This window comes from Calliphora vicina, chromosome 5, assembly GCF_958450345.1.
Source record: "Calliphora vicina chromosome 5, idCalVici1.1, whole genome shotgun sequence".
Classification (NCBI taxonomy): Eukaryota; Metazoa; Arthropoda; class Insecta; order Diptera; family Calliphoridae; genus Calliphora; species Calliphora vicina.
In genome coordinates, this window is record NC_088784.1 from 51,368,495 (window position 1) to 51,381,265 (window position 12,771).

Below are 12,771 nucleotides of genomic sequence, written 5' to 3' on the forward strand. Positions count from 1 at the left end.
TTCAAAATTAAAGTATGTTTTAAATTGAACCGACTTTAACTGGGTGCCACCGCAAATGTAGAAAATGTTTTCATACAATATACAACAAAAAACAGACAAGTGGCAACGCTGAACAGCTGACATACAAAATTAAAAAAATCCAAAAAACGTAAACTATAAAAGTAACCGGGACATCTAAAGAAAGAAAGTTGTTTGTTGTGGAAAAATGGAAAAGATAGAATTAATATCATAATTACGATATTTTGGTACTTATTTTATTGATAACTGTTCAATAATTGCAAAATCTATACCAATATCTTGTAACTTAAACATTTTTTACTTTGTGACGAACTTTTGTACTCGGCGAAGAACAGCTGATGCCGTTGTTCAACGAGTTAAAAACAACTTCAGCTAGTTTTATATTTAGAGTCGACTTCAGCGTCAGAAGTATACTTTAACTTGTCTATGATAGACCTAAAGTCCACTCTTAAGTAAAGTCGAGTTTAATTCTCTTAAAATGTACTTTATTTTTCACTATGATTATGGGCCAATATTCATACATTTGATTTCAGATTTATCCAAACGCACAGTGAGGCCAAAAAAAAAAAATATGTTTTTAGATGGGGGTTTTTTGTCGTGGGGTTGGTTAATGAAATGCTCTAGGAGAAAAAAAATTATCATAGTAAGGTCTCTTGCCTCAAATGCCCATCATAATTTCAGTTTGAATGAGGCCTTCACACGAATGGCACACTACCGTAAGAAGGATCTACTAGTAGGAGTTTCCGTTAAACACTTGTCACAGTTTTTGTAATCAAGCAAATCAAACTAAACAAAATGGATTCTACAGTTGAAGGTAAGTATAATACGTAAAATCAAAATCTGAATGTAAATTTCTAAAAAGTAAATTGTTAGAAAGTGATATGTAAGGACTATTTTTTATTTTTAATTTGTTAAACAAAATTGATGTGATTGAGTGAAATTTATTTCCTGCTTTTAAAGCTATTGGAGGTAATAAGTCAAAGTATTATTTAACAAATAAAATTCAGCTGCACATATTTGCAAGTTGTCCTACGTTCGGCAAACAAAAATTAATTTTTTTTTGATAACTGCCTTGCAAAAATACTTACTAGAGGGTTTACGGCGCATTTTTTTTGCTTGTAAGGTGGTGCGCTTAATGTACATGAAATAACATAAAATACAACACCACATTTATATATATAAACTAGATGACCGCACCGGCTTCGCCCAGTAGCTATTTACTAATGTTGTTCTTCAAGTTTATCCAAAAAATTTATCTTATTAAGAACAGTGAGAAGTGAAAAGAAGGCAATGTATTAAAAATTACAATTTACGAATTTTTTTTCTTTACAAACCATCTAAAAATTTCGAATCGAATAAAAAAAAAAATCAGACAAATCGCTCTAGTCGTTCTCACGTGATGCCATTTCATACATGGACCATGGACCATTTCATTTTTATATCTATAGAAGATATACAGTAAACTCTCGAAAACGTGAACTAAGGTAGAGCTACACAAATACGTATGCATGTATTTGTTGAATGCACTCTAACATCGCCATATTGCATTTCACCATTGTAAATTTGTTAATTTTTAATACATTTTCAAAAATAATATCAAAACAATAACTTGTACTCAATTTGCAAATTCATTTAATTTTTTTTCGTATGAAATGACGCCATATTAGGTCAGCCATTTTGAATTTGCTAATTCTGATAACGGATTAGTAAACAGCGACCCCAAAAACCCCCATATACAAATTTGTGGATCATTTTGTACATTTTTCGACTTTTGGCCGGACAAAGGTGCCTTTGGCCGCACTGTGAAACGTAGCAAAATTAGCGAAAAGTTCGGTAATTTAAATTTTGTTATTGTCCGTTGCCGGCTTAGTCGACTTTCAGCCGCCGTTGAAGTTTTTTTAATAGCCGCGGCGCCGAAAATTACTCGACTTTAGTCGACTCTTAAATTGTAACTCTGCAAACTTAAGTAAACACATACATCCCAATTATAAATAAAAATTCTCCCGGAGTTGTTCCCCTTTTCTAATTTGTCCTATTCAAATTCAATGGGAAAAAAGTCCCGGGGAACAAACCCACGCGGAATCTTTTATTCATAATTGGGCTGATAGTAATTTATTGCTAAATATAACGAAATGAATTGGATCATACAATTTTCATATAGTTCCTAAGTCACTAAAATGTAAATTTAAACCTATAATAACCAATTTTAATTTATGAGCATTATATTTTTTTTACTACTTATAAGCAGCGCTGCCAACTTTGTTGATTTATCGTCATTTTGACGATTTTTTAAGTAAAATTTATTAAAATGACGATTTTTTTTAGAAGATAAACATATGGTAACCTTTTTTCCTAAAATTCAAATTTTGTAATCACGTTTTATTTTTTGTACTAACAAATTGTGACGTCTAAACATAAGGCCAGTTTTCTGTTTTTCAAGACTTTTTTTGATATTCTGCTGAGCTCTTTTCTGATTGGTTGTTGATACGATTATACGCCAAAAAAGGCAAACGTGGTTGACAAAAAAAAGCATCATATAAATGCAAGGGGATTTTCGTAGGGGTTTTAAAAGAAAAACAATTAAAACAATAAGATTTTAAATCAAAGTGTAAATGCCACCTAAGTCCACTTTTATATTGAATTGGTTTCAGAAATTGTAAAACGTTTTGATTTTGGCGATAAACTTTTAGAAGGATTAACCTCCAGCGAACAAAAAAAATGATTCAATTTTACAATTTGCCAAACTTATTCCAAATTTATTAAATGGAAAAGAATATCAAGAAATTGATAATGAAGTTCGAGAATTACGTAATATGAAATTCACCGAACTCGAAACATTGGAAAAATTTTTCAATAATGCAAAGGCCTTCCCAATTTTAACACAATTTGTTTCGAGTTTAATGGCACTACCACATTCGTCGGCCAACGTTGAAAGAATTTTTAATATTGTAAATTTAAATAAAACAAAAATCAGAAATGCATTGGATTCTTCAACATTACATGGAATATTGTTTTCAAAAGATTATCTTAAGTTAAATAATTTTCTGTGTTTTAATATAGCAATAACGCTTCAAAACTCAATTTTTGTTGAAACTGCCAATGAACAAGATTATATCATATATTAAATAACTTAAATAGTAAAAAAGGTTCTGGATTTGATGGAATAAGACCAAAGGACATACAAAATAATGCTAGAGTCTTAACACCTATAATCACAAATTTAATAAATTCAAGTTTAGATAACGCTTCAATACCAAAAATCCTAAAAACATCAGTAATTTTACCAGTATTAGAGAATATACTAGAGGAAATAGTGGTTAAATGACTAAACAATAAGGATCATTCATGTCGATAACCTCCAAAAGAAACTACGTAAATCCGCTTTTATGTTATACCACTTAAGTAACTGTGCAACTATTGCAGAATCATACATTAAGCATGGGATCGCAGCATGGGGAAGTGCAACCCACTGCAGATTACTACAAAACACTCAGGACCGCTTATTAAAAATTCTGAAGAAAAATCATCGGCACTATCTAAACCAGGGAAAGGCAAAACATGGCGCCGCGTTTTTCATTTACTCTTCTCTTACGTAAGTGTGCACACGCATTGTAGAGAAATAAACAACTTTTAATCAGTCTAGCTTGAGAACTCAAACAAGCAGGTTGTGTATCGTTTTTTATCGCACAATTTAAGAATCAGCGTTGCCAGTGAAAAAAAATATGTCCCAACATTTAAAGATGTATGATGAACAATATGAGATTTTACATTTTTAATTGGGGAAAAGCGACGAAAGTTTACTGGCAACACCGTTTCGTGGAGAGAGTGTGGCCGACTTCATAAACGCAGTAATGCAAAGCAATTACAAGGCAAAGCAATATTTTGTGACATTCATGAACGCATAAATATTTTGTAAAGAATCATAATTAAAAACAGTTCACAAATTTCACAGATGCTGCGCATGGACAAGCATTGCCATACAGTAATGAACTTGCGACATTGCCAAAACAAAATCTATTGCGTTTATGAACACTATGCATTGCAGCGTTGCTTTGCAAAATGCGTTTATGAAGTCAGCCTGTATAACTAATACAATCGTAAAATAGTATAGGTTGCCTTTCCCTGATCTAAACCAGAGGTTCGCAAAACTAAATCCTCTCACCAATACACTTACTCTCACCAACACATTCAATTCTTTATTTTATTCAGTGCACCTACAAACACACAAATACAAAAACTGAAAAAATAAAGAAAAAGTCATACACCAGTGCTCATGCGTATTCCTAGTTGTCTCGTTGAGTGGACAACGACTACTAAAATGTAAGAGCATAAGAATACGTGTGATTTTATTTTCCGCAATTGTGAGTAAAGCCCTCACTATTCAATTATCTACACTATATTAAGTTTAAATCAGTGATGTTCAAAAATAAAAATGAAGATGTATTGGTGAGAGAGCTACCCAGCAAACATAATGTCAAACACTTAAAATAAGAACAAATTAAAGAATGTTTAGATTTAGAATTTTTGCTAGATATAACCAATTTATTAAATGAATGTAATTTAAATTTAAGGGAAATAAAAGAATACACATTATACGACCGAAATTCTCTAAAATTTTTTATTTATTTCTGACTTTGTTGTTTTGTGTTCAATTGTAATTGAAACGCGTGTGTTTGCTATGCTTCGTCCAAAAACCAACCAACAACAATGCTTAATGAATTTCTGAAAAAATTAGACATTTGTTACGCTCTTTTAAAGAGAATAAGAATATGTGTGTTGTTACTCAGCGCGAAAGCACAATGAAATGAACATCATTGGTTTAAATACTTATTTGTTTAATTTTTCATTTTGGTTTTTTGACATTTGTTAAGACCAATTGTTGTTTTTGTAGAACTGACACCACCAAAGTAAATTAATAAAGTAGCGACAGTACTACAACAAATACAACATTTACAAAAACCACAAGCAATTTTGTTTTTGGTTTAAGGTCTGAGCTGTCAAAGTTGCCTGTTGTTGTTTTTGCTTTTGGGCTTGTTGTATTTTTCGCCACAACAACCACAAGTGAATTGACAGTTCAGACCAAAGTAAAAAAAATAGTCAGCTGTTCTACTGAGTCTACTTTATTAATTTACTTTGGACACCACCTTGTATGAATTCGCCTTGCCAATGATGTTCATTTCATTGTGCTTTCGCGCTGAGTAACAACACACATATTCTTATTCTCTTTAAAAGAGTATAACAAACAGCTTTGCCACTCATAAAATATTTTTCCTACCAAATTTCTAATTAAAAACTACCAAAACCTACCAAATGTATAATATTTGAGAAATGCTATATGGATTCGTTTCAAAATTAATAGTTAACTTAAAATTATATTATTGCTGCTATAAAATTACCCACACAGAGAAACCAAATTCGTGATGGCAACCGAATTTGTTGCCAATCGAATGATTGCCTTAGTAACCGAATTTTACAGTTGTGGGTAACAAATTTTAGAAGGAGTAACAAAAATTTGGTTATTTCAACCGAATTTCTTCTTTATTAACTGACTTTCTGTTGAAAGAACCGAAAAATTCTATGTGTGCAACCGAATCATTTGATTGGCAACAAATTCGGTTGCTACTACGAATCTGTTTCTCTGTGCAGAGGAAGAAAGTTATTTAATAACACTACAATCATAAATATGTTAAAATCGTTCAGTTTTCGAGATTTTATTTTTGAGTCGATTTAACGATGTCCTTCCGTACGTCTGTCTGGTTGTCCATGTATTTCACATAGCCCCCATATAAATGTCCTCCAGAAATAAGAAAATTACTTAAACGAGCATAAAACTCCAAAAAGTGTTGGTATCCCGAAAAAATTCAACACAAATAAGTTTCATATAGAAATAAATTACGCGTCCTAATTTCCATAATTGGACATTTAAAGTGTAAGATGAAACTGAAATATTGAATAATAACACATATTATTAGAAAATAAAAGTTTTGAGAGCCCTTTGGCATTTTTTGAACTCAACACTACTAAATAAATACACATTTACCTGACTAAACTAAATATTTAAGAAAATGCTATCTTCATATTTTGCAAATATGTAGTTTTATTATTTTGGCTTAACATAAGTAGTTTTTTCGTTATTATTTTAATTATTTTGTTCTTAAAAATACTTATGTATTCAGAAATATCGTAGCCTACCAAAATACGACAAATATCGGAACAAACCAACCAAACTACCAAAAGTCAATTTGTTAACTTGAAACTACCAATTTTGGTCCAATTGGACCAAAGCGGCAACGCTGATAACAAATGTCTCATTTTTTCAGAAATTCATTAAGCATTGTTGTTGGTTGGCAGGGTTCCCAGATTTTTTTCGAGACTTATCCCCAAATTGAAATGTTTCATCCCCGAAATTCCCCAAAAAACAATTGTGATATCCCCAAAAATCCCCATTGAAAATAATAGTTCAATTTTAATTGATACATATTTATATGTACTTTACATACAAATTTTATTCATGTATTTATTTAAAATAATTTAAAAAATTAAATTTATAATACTTGTATAACTTTATTCATTTAAAAAAGATAGAAAATTACACTTTAATTTTTTTACACTTTTACACAACAAACATAAGAAAAACAAGGAAGAAAGTATGGTCAGTCAAGCCCGAACATATAATACCGTACACTAAGTAAAAGAGCAAAAACATTTTTCTTTTAAAATTTCAATAATTTATACTTTTGAGTGATTTTCGGAAGTCGGCCTTATATGGGAGCTATGACCAATTATGGACCGATCACCATGAAATTAGGTCGTGTGATTTATGTCAATATGAAAGTTTTTATGTTGAATTTTTGTTGAATACCAAGCTATAACTAATTATGGACCGATTGTAACAAAATTTGGTGACATGAATTTTGTTTATATAAAACTTATTAAATTAAACATTTATGACCGATAAAGTACAATTTCGGAAGGATTTGTATGGGGGCTAGGTGAAATAATGGACCGATTTCAGCCAGTTTCAATAGGCTTCGTCTTTCGTATTGCGACCTGTACTCTGCGCACAAGGTTTAATCGACTCAGAAAGTGATTCTAAGTCGATCGGTATACTTTAAGGTGGGTGTTAGACTAATAGTTTTGGGCGTTACAAACATCTGCACAAACGCATTATACCCTCCCCACTATGGTGGTGTAGGGTATAAAAATTTCACAAAAAGTTGTATTTTTAACAAACTAAAACCAAGTGTAAAGAAATCAGAGTATAATTTTCCATTTTTTTTTAAATCTGTTTATATGTAAATAAGTTAAGTGCCCATTATTAAACGTCCTTGGCTGTGGAAAACATTCCAATCGCCGTAGTGTTTTATGTGTGCTCTCTTGCTCTCTTTTGTGAAATATAATTGTTATACATAAGACATTGATACAAAAAAGAATTGTAACTTAAATCACTTAAAAACAAACCCCCAGAGAAAAAGGTGCGTATATCGCTTAATAAACATAATAATTAACCCCCGCTAATAAACATTTGTTTTACTTAAAAAATTTGTCAAAAATATTTGCATTTCTACCCCAACATTATTTGGTCCAATCGAACCGGATTCTAAAAAGAAATAAAGTTGTAGATATTTTGACAAATTATCTAATTTCAGAGAAATTAAATCCCCCGAAATAATAAGGAATTAATCTATTAAACCCCCGTGGAAGCCACATTGTAATCCCCGTGAAATCACGTTTGGTCTCCAAAAGAGTGCTTTTGTGAAGACAAAATCAACCCCCATCAAAAAACATCAGAAACTCAACTTTAAATCAACAAAAAAAAAGTAAGTGTTCAGTTTCTTGTTTTTTTTTTATAAATAAAAGTGCGAATTACAACAAAAATAAAAGTGCAAACAAAAAAAAAATAAATAGTCCAATAACTGACCTACCTAAACAAAAGCGTAAGACGGAACGTTTTTTTCCGCTTAGCTTTAACGCTGAAATGCCATACCTAAACAACAGCGCCAACGCTACGTCAAACAATAAAAACAGGGTTAAAAAAAATAAATATAACAACCCTGATTATTTAGACAATAACCATATTTGATTTTTCTTTTGTGATGTCTTAACTAAAATTTTATAAAAAACTAAATATAATATTAAAGTTTAAAAAATGAGTTATGTGGATGATTTGGAGGATTTTTAAAAGTCGTGCATCATACGGATTTTATTCTACGGGAGTTAATATTTTAATTGAAAACAACCCAGACCTATTTTTCAAATCCACCAGGTTAACTCATGATCAGTTTAATGTTTTGCTAAATTTAGTTGAACCTTGGCTTAGGAAATACTCCCACAGGAAACCCATTGAACCAGAGCAAAGGCTGTACATAACCTTACAGTAGTTAATTTGGATTCTAATCTTTTATGGAATATAGTTTTTTAGCTCACGGAAGCGTAATTACGTTAGTCCACCTAATACTGAAGAGTGGGTCAAAATTGCTGATGATTTTTATCAAACCACTCAGTTACCTCATTGCTTAGGAGCATTAGATGGAAAACATGTAAGATTAACATGTCCACCGAATTCCGGTTCACAATTTTTTAATTATAAAAAATTTAACAGCATCGTAAGTAATAATTTTAAATTCAGAAATAGCTAAATTAATTGAAATGTTTATATTTTGAAGGTTTTACTTGCGGCGTGTGACAGTAATTACACGTTTACACTGGTAGACGTAGGTGCATATGGTAGCCAGAGTGATGGTGGAGTTTTTAGAAATTCCCAATTTAGGAAAATGATATTAAATAAAACTTTAAATGTACCTGCAGCAAAAAACTTGCCTGGATCAAATGTTCTATTCCCATACTATTTTGTAGCTGATGCAGCATTTCCATTAAAAGAAAATATTATGAAGCCCTATTCAAAAATTACTGATCCAACTAAAGAGATATTCAACAAAAGAATAAGTAGATCTAGAACAGTAATGCGCAGCCCATACCACAATTGTGGAAAATAAAATCACACGTATTCTTATGCTCTTACATTTTAGTAGTCGTTGTCCACTCAACGAGACAACTAGGAATACGCATGAGCATTGGTGTATGACTTTTTCTTTATTTTTTCAGTTTTTGTATTTGTGTGTTTGTAGGTGCACTGAATAAAATAAAGAATTGAATGTGTTGGTGAGAGTAAGTGTTTGGTGAGAGGATTTATTTTTGCGAACCTCTGATCTAGAATAGGCATTGAGATTGCTTTTGGTAAGAAAAACTTCTACTGTACGAATGCATATAAAAATATATTTGTTTACATTTAATTTTTTAAGGAATACTTACTTCTCGTTGGAGAGTTTTGATGACGAGCATATCGTTTTCACCGGAAAACGCAAAAAAGGTATTAACATACATATGTTTTCTAAATACATATCGCACTCGTTCAACAATACTGTATTAACTCAAAATTTTTAAAAATTCACTTTTTGCAAGAAATTAACTAACAACATCAATATCTATATACTGTAAAAATTTCATCCCGAAAACCACATTTGAGACCATTTTCGTGATAATTAGTGAATACCTTGTATCAACAAAAAGTATTATTTTGAGTTAATACAAAAATTTAAATTGAAATACATTGTATATTTTCATAAAAGAACGTATTATTTTGAATTGAGCCTTTATTCAAGTTAAAAATAATCAAATAATACAAAAAAATATCGAGAAGTTTCAGAAAAATGCTATTAACTGACTTCCAAAATGTATCAATGCAAAGTTTGTATGCAGTTCTACTACAGTATTTTAATTATGTACATATTTAAACTTCCTAAACAATGCAACTATATACTTTGTTTACATTTACGATATGAAATGAAAATAATGCAAATTATCATTTTTTTGACTGAAAAATATATAAAAGTATTTATTTGGAGTTTATATTAAGTTTTTTTTATCCAAAAAAAATAATATTACTTCATTTGTGAGTCGGCCATTTTCTATATTCATTTCTTTTTTATTTGTGTGCGTAAATAAAAAATTGTCAAAGAAAGCATCAACTATAAAACCGATGCGTGATTGCTTTTTTACTGCGTTCAAAATACTCATTTTCGGCATTTTGAAATAGTATACACAGTAAGCATTTTGTATGCCGGCATTATGAAACAGTATACTTTGTTCAAATACAAAGCAACTAACATTTTGGAAGTCAGCCACAGTATTGTTGAACGAGTGCGATATTATATAAAAAAATATTTTTTTGTTTTATTAGATCGTATTAGCAACAGTAGTGCTTCACAATTTCCTAAGATTTGGCATAATAAATTCAACTGTTACAGAGGAAAGCGACAGCTCAAATTTGAATAGTGTGAATAGACAAGATTTGAATACTGCAAACACGTCAAGTCAAGCAGCCCTTGGCTTAAGAAATGAACTTTGTCACTATTTAAATTCCGACCATATGATACCCTACACCAATATAATTATGGACCAATCGCAATAAAATTAGGTGGCATGACTTGTGCATATATGAAACCTATTTGTGTTGAATTTTATTTGAATACCAAAATTTTTAAGAAATCTATACTCATTAAAATGATTTTCGGAAGTGGGCCTTGGTATGTTACAAACATCAGCACTAACCCAATATACCCTCCCCACTATGGTAGTGTAGGGTATAACATATTTATTATATTAACAATGTGCCACTTTAAAACTAAGTCGTTCAAAAATATTGCACTTTTTCATAATAAAATTTTTTATAAAGTTTCTTAATATTTTATTCAATACAAATCAATGGTTGGTTATAATAAAATATGAAAACTCATCTAAACAAAAAAATAGTTCGGAATACATGTGGATCAAATTGTTCCCAATATTTACAATCCTATTAAAATTTTGATACAAATTTTAGTTTTAGAAACTCAATAAATAAGTAATATGTAATAAAAACTTTATTTTTGAACAAAATTCAATTAAATTTTCGACGTTTTTTAAATTTATCATTTTAAATAACAAAGTGTAAAAAAACATGTCAAAGGAAATCCCGCAATTCCTAAAAATTGGAGCGAAAATCCCAATCCAAAATCCCAAATGAGGACCCACAGGGTCCTCATTTCCTTTGAGACTAGGAAAATACTTTGGGGATAAATAGGGAACACGTCAAGGTTTCCAAAGCTGCTTTCGGTTTTCTGATAAACAAAAATAAGTCAAATTCCAAAGGGCGTAGGGGCAACATATTCGAATAATAGGACATATGTTTATACCATTACATTCTTCGTAAAGATAGCTTACACAAAACCATAAAATTGTTATAAGTTCTTAAAGAATGTTTTTTTTTAAGACATATTTTCGCCCAAAAAACAGCTAGAATCTACTAGTTTTTGAATTCTTAAATTTAATATCCTTTATTTTTGGATCAATAATCGATATTACTCTGAAATCTTTTGTATATTATTGGTAATTTAGTTGTATAACTACCAGAACAAATTGAGTCCGTTGGGTCCAAAAGTACGACCTATATTTTTAAAAAAGCGGACCATCTGCAATTCTTATGAGAAGCAGACGTGTTTTTTATTCGCTCCGCGATTTAAGTGGTTTCAGTGAAAATTTAAATAAAAAGGAAAAATTTAGCGATTGGACGCAAAAAAAAAAATATATTTCTCTAAGTGTTTAATATAAACAAACAAAAAAAAATATACAATATAACAAAAAAAATAGAAATTTGTTTAAAAGTGCTTTGTTTATTTTCTTTTTTCAAATTTCGTTAAATTACTGTGAGCATATGAACTCTCATAATGAGAGCAGACTCAGTTTAAACGGTAGAAATGCCTACATATTTTTGAACGGGGAGGGTGAAAATAGAAGTGCTAACAAAAATATAAGAGATCCAGACTTTAACAAAAATTATTTAACCGCCAAACCGATTGAGAGAGCGCGCTCTTGTTCCCCCGTGATACAAATACATGAGAACAATATTGCACACACATCATCACCTAGTAATGCTTGTTTAGAACAAAGCATAAAAGAAAATAAAAAGTGTTCTGGTACAACAACAAATACTGCAGTAGATATAACAGAGTCGACAATGATAAATACACAAGCTTATGATAATCCACTAACAACACCTAGTGAGAGTTTTAATGTATTTAACACTGAAAATACCGTGATGGAAGATAATGGAACATCAAGTGGTGCTATACCTAAGGTTGGAAATAAGATAAGTAAAACTAAATCTCCAGTTCAAACAGGTATGCTTAGATATATAAGAATTAATAAGCGAAATTTAAGTCCCCAGAAAAGTCTGCCTTCTGAGAAGAAGCAAAAAATTACTGATAACCCCTTGAAAAGTAACCGTTTTGCTCTCTTGAGTGAGGAAGATTCTAATCGTCAAAAAAATGATGATAAATCCATCCGTAAACCGTTAAAACCACCACCAATATTCCTTCGTGAAACTAGCTCTAATAGCTTAGTGAAATCATTTATTGAACTCATTGGAAAAAATAATTTTCATATTGTTCCAATAAGAAAAGGAGGTGTGCAAGAGACAAAAATAGTTGTATACACTGAGGATTGTTATAGAAAAATTTCTCAACACCTAAATGACAGTAAGAAAAACTTTTATACATATCAACTTAAGAGTTGCAAGGGCTTGATAGTGGTCATAAAAGGTATAGAGTCCAGTGTAGATACAAACGAAATCAAGGAGGCCCTGGAAGAATTGGGCTATCAGACAAAGAATGTAGTCAATATCTTTAATAGAGACAAGGTTCCTCAGCCAATGTT

The 12,771-nt window shown here is 30.8% G+C and overlaps 1 long non-coding RNA gene across 1 annotated transcript; it reads left to right on the plus strand.

Moving 5' to 3' along the window:
- The first annotated feature begins 9,227 nt into the window (after positions 1–9,227).
- On the plus strand, positions 9,228–10,419 carry LOC135959980 (uncharacterized). The gene is made up of 3 exons (XR_010576567.1): positions 9,228–9,255; positions 9,321–9,388; positions 10,259–10,419. It is a non-coding gene; the product is annotated as an uncharacterized LOC135959980 (long non-coding RNA).
- The last annotated feature ends 2,352 nt before the right edge of the window (positions 10,420–12,771 follow it).